Raw genomic sequence first — 5,000 nt, forward strand, 5'->3', positions numbered from 1 at the left:
GTCCTGGTGCCAAGTGCACATATGGACACCCTTATGCTTAAACATGGTGTTCGTTATGGACAAACCGTGACGAGCACAGAAGTCCAATAACAGAACACCGCTCGGGTTCCGATCAGGGGGGCCGTTCCTCCCAATCACGCCCCTCCAGGTCTCACTGTCATTCCCCACGTGAGCGTTGAAGTCCCCCAGCAGGACGAGGGAGTCCCCATAGGGAGCGCTCTCCAGCACACCCTCCAAGGACTCCAAAAAGGGTGGGTACTCTGAGCTGCTGTTTGGTGCATATGCACAAACAAGAGTCAGGACCCGTCCCCCCCACCCGAAGGCGGAGGGAGGCTACCCTCGCGTCCACCGGGGTAAACCCCAACTTACAGGCGCCGATCCGGGGGGCAATAAGTATGCCCACACCTGCTCTGCGCCTCACACCGTGGGCAACTCCAGAATGGAAGAGAGTCCAACCCCTCTCAAGAGGACTGGTACCAGAGCCCAAGCTGTGTGTGCAGGCGAGTCCGACTATGTCTAGTCGGAACTTCTCGGCCTCGCACACCAGCTCGGGCTCCTTCCCTGCCAGAGAGGTGACATTCCATGTCCCAAGAGCCAGCTTCTGTAGCCGGGGTTCGGTCCGCCAAGGTCTCCTCCCTTGGCTGCCACCCAGCCTGCACTGCACCCGACCCCTTTGGCCCCTCCCACCGGTGGTGAGCCCGTCGGAAGGGGCACCCACGTTGCCTCTTCGGGCTGTGCCCGGCCGGGCCCCGTGCAGGCCCGGCTACCAGGCGCTCGGCAGCGAGCCCCGCCTCCAGGCCTGGCTCCAGAGGGGGGCCCCGGTGACCCGCATCCGGGCAAGGGAAAACGTGATCCATTTTTGGTCATCATCATCAGGGGTCTTCTGAGCCGTGCTTAGTCTGGCACCTCACCTAGGACCTGTTTGCCATGGGTGACCCTGCCAGGGGCATAAAGGCCCAGACAACATAGCTCCTAGGATCATTGGGACACGCAAACCCCTCCACCACGTTAAGGTGCCGGCTCAATCTCCAAATTAATATACAAACTAGGCTATATTACCCAAATGCATGTAAATAAATTAAAATACAGTTCTAATTGGCTATTAAATCATATTTTAAGCACTACCGAACAGGGATCGCGAGCAATGCGCTCATGTTTATTCAGAGTGGCACGTACAGCCGCACTTGTCCGCTCCATTCCGCCTCGCCGACAACCAGTGCCGACGCGGTTCTCTTGGCATGACAGCACGCGATGATCGGGTGGTTTCTTGTCGAGTTCAGACTTGTAGTGTGACTACACGTCCGGTCCACGACACAGACCAAATTTATCGGGTAATCTGACAGCGCGACTGTCGTTAAAGACAAAAATGTCATGTAGTTTGATGTTGGCATTAATCTCCTCCTCATCCACGACACTTGATGATTCAAAATGAGAGAGCAGAGGGCAAATATGAAGGTGAGAGTCATTGGAAAAAGATTCAGATGGAACGCGAAAGCCAGACTTTGGCCCTGAGTTTACTGTCTGTGAGATCTAAGAGAGTGATGCATCCCCCAGAGCAGTGGTGTCAAAGTCCGGTCCTTGAGCGCCTGAGTCCTGCATGTTTTAGAGGTTTCCCACGTTCAACACAGCTGATTCATATTTTAGCGAATCAGCGAGCCTCGCAGGAGCCTGATAATTATCCTGATCATTGAGTCAGGTGTGTAGGAGTAGAGAAACTTCAAAAACATGCAGGACTCAGGCCCTGGAGGACCGGATCTTGACACATGTGCCCCAGAGGCTTTATATTACTTCCCATTTTGTGAGATTGAAGTCATGGGATGCGAGTGTGTGTCTTGAGGATAAGCATGTGTGTGATGCTTTTCCCTGATATAATGCAGGTCTGATGCTCATTTGATTATGCTTAATCTTATTTGCTCATCAGCAAATTATATGTCAGTTTATAACAAAGTTAATATTGTGAAGATGCTGGCTTTTTAGTGTTTGAGCATTTCATTTAGCACTTGTGCAGTCAATTTTTGCTGGATTCCAGAAGCTGGAAATGTCCTACTTCCATTGCACTGAGCACGTATCCCTATTTTGTTACGGTAATGACTGAATACTAGCTTGTTACGCCACTAACAGAGATTGTTCTGTATGCAAAAAAAAAAAATAAAAAAAAAAAAATCATGCATCATACTCATATTGCTCAAAAAACGGTTGACAATTGGCAAAAGTACATTCTAGAAGAATTGAAGAAAAAACATGTTTAAGCACTACTAATAATTGTATTTATTTATTAGGTGTGCTTGTGTGTGTGGATTGTTGTTTGTCTCTGTGTGCCCTGCGATTGGCTGGTAACCAGTTCAGGGTGTACCCCGCCTACTGCCCTGAGATAAGCTCCAGCACACCCCGCGACCCTTGTGAGGAGTAAGGGTTCAGAAAATGGATGGATGGATGGATGGATGGATGGATGGATGGATGGATGGATGGATGTCTTAGGGCACCAAATGATTGATTGTTTGTTATTTAAGACTTCAGGCAGTATAAAACCTTGAATATTTAATGTTTGACATCCCAACCACGAAAATGAAGGATGGAAGTCTAGTGTTTTAATAAGGTATTGTAATGTAAGTGGAAGAATCAAGCAGAAATCCTGCCAAGACATCAAAACAAGTACAGAAAAAAAGATGGTGTAAGGGAGGGCAAGCCTAAATGTGACGGTTTGCCTTAATTCAAATGTACATGCCTTTATAATTTAAAGCAGCTATGTGGAAGATTTAAAATTTCAAATCGCTACTGCCACCTGTGGCCGAAAACAAACTGCACGCTCGTACACGCTGCACGCACTCGTACGTGCACGACCTCAATACTGAAGACTGGGCTCTTCATATCCAATTAAACTATGTTTTCAGAGGTAAGAAGTTTTATAATGTTATACAAAGCTGGCCACTTAAAGGAATGAGACTCTCGATCCCCACTAAACAATTGATGTCCACGGGACGTGCAGATCATATTGCTTTAGTCGGTCGAAGTCCAGTCCTGTGCTGTACTCCAAAACGATGTGCAAATTACGTCAATTAATTGGACCTCATTCCGATGTTAATATGCAGTTACATATTGTAGTCACCCCGCTCGACGGACGTCAACCTGATTCTCGTCATTATTAGTGTATGTCGTCCCCAGGCTAGCGTCATTGTGCATTAGCCGAAAGGTGGGCTGTCATTTATGGAAATTGACGATTGTGAAAAACATATAGACCCATTCACTACTTAGTGTGATACGGCCGTGAATGTTATCGCCATTCAGTAGTACCGTTCACATTCCGTTAGCATAATGTAGCTACAATAGGCTGTTTTCACGGAGGAAAATAAGGCAACATTTAGTCTGATTGAAACGCCGCAGAATGGAACGTCTGTTCTTCATAAAGTCATTCTGTTCTATTACATTCAACTTTGCCGCCCCTTTCACGCTAAATGTTGCCGTCCACCTCACTTTCACCGCAATAGTTACGACCGAGAAGTGATCGATCTTGAGGTTACTGCTATTTGAAAACAAGGTGGCAGGTGGCGATGTTTGTTAAATCGCAATGACTGTCAACTGGACAAAGTAAAGTCTATGGTCATAACTTGTTGTGTTTTACACAATTTGTGTGAACAGAACGGGGATGATTTTTTGGGAGAATGGGAGGACAGTGCTATTGTCCCGCAGCAGCCTGATGGTACTGAGTCTGCAATAGTGGAAACTGAGGGGGTGCATGCCCGTGCAGCAATTCTGAAGTTTTTAAATACATCATTGTAAAGGAATTGTGCGTTTGCATTACTGTTTTTTGTTGTTTTTTTTATTAAATAAAAAAATATTAAAAATAATTCATTGAGCGTAAGTTTTTATTTGTGTGAAAAAAAAACAGAACAAAAACTCTGATATGAAATCGGAAGTATTTATTACTTTGGCATTTGGCTCATTGTGTCAACAAATCTGTTTAAGACTGCCAGGAAGCCCATTTGGAAGTCTCTGTCACGCCTCTGGTTTTGTTCAATCAGCTCACGTGCCACCTGTTGATCTTCCGTGCGTTCCTGCAGTCTGAGCTCAAGGTCCTCCTTGTGCAACCTCACTTCTTCGAGTAACATCGCTCTCGTGGCCTCCCCGTTCTTTTCGTCAAATTCGCGCAGGTAATCCAAAAACAGGTGGTCTCGGTCCCGTTTGCGCTTACCTGTAGGGATGTAAATGTACAATGAGTGAGTGACAAAAAAACAAGGTGCAGGTGCCCTTAAATTATTATTTATTATAAATTATGTGAATATAGTTTTAACGTATAATTGGATTTGAACCATTGCAATAATAGAAGGGCTGGGTATAATACTAATGTCCTAAATCAATGGGACTTTGATTCACAAGAGCTAAATTCCAAATTGATTCCAATATTTTTGATTCAATTCAAAAGATTAATATACATCAACCATCATTTCTCAAATATGAAGGACCTGATCAAAAAGGCCACAATCATTAAATTCCAAATGAAATTATGCAGAGGCAGTATCTGCTGACATGATTTGAGTTGACTTTTGTTCATGGCTGTAGTGTGACTATAATCATTAGCAAGCATAACAATTTGTTATTCAATAATTGTAACTGGGAAAAATGCCACGGAGGAGGCGGGCCGTCCATTTTGTGAAGGTAAGAAATTTGAAACTTCTGTGAAAAGTGACTTTCACAAAAACACCAATATCCAAAAAATTTATACTGTACACACAAAGAACATTTCGTCATTTAAATTATGTCATGACTTTCTGGGGAAAATATATGTTAAAATAATGCCTTTATGAATCTATCAGTCTCCGAAAAGGAAAACGATTTTTTTTTTTTTTACATTTTTTGTGTAAAACCCAGCCTTAACAGAAGTGCTATATTTTAAAGTGTGTGATTTTACTGGACATTTACCTGGACGGGGGAGCAAGGCAGAAGACTCAGGAACAGCTCTGCTGATTCTGCTCGGAGGCCGCGAATGTTCACTTACTTCATCA

The 5,000-nt window shown here is 44.8% G+C and overlaps 1 protein-coding gene and 1 long non-coding RNA gene across 2 annotated transcripts in view; one reads left to right on the plus strand and one right to left on the minus strand.

The window, feature by feature from the left end:
• tnk2b (tyrosine kinase, non-receptor, 2b) overlaps positions 1–5,000 on the plus strand; it is a 276,182-nt gene that overhangs the window by 210,610 nt on the left and 60,572 nt on the right. The gene's annotated exons all lie outside the window — the stretch shown is intronic.
• LOC144009029 (uncharacterized) overlaps positions 4,045–5,000 on the minus strand; it is a 1,093-nt gene continuing 137 nt past the window's right edge. Inside the window, exons 2-3 of the long non-coding RNA XR_013280822.1 lie at positions 4,918–5,000; positions 4,045–4,189 (exon numbers count right to left, since the gene is read on the minus strand). The exon at positions 4,918–5,000 is cut by the window's right edge and continues 7 nt beyond it. This is a non-coding gene — a long non-coding RNA (uncharacterized LOC144009029). The remainder of the gene's footprint in view (positions 4,190–4,917) is intronic.

This window comes from Festucalex cinctus, chromosome 1 (assembly GCF_051991245.1).
Source record: "Festucalex cinctus isolate MCC-2025b chromosome 1, RoL_Fcin_1.0, whole genome shotgun sequence".
Taxonomy (NCBI): Eukaryota; Metazoa; Chordata; class Actinopteri; order Syngnathiformes; family Syngnathidae; genus Festucalex; species Festucalex cinctus.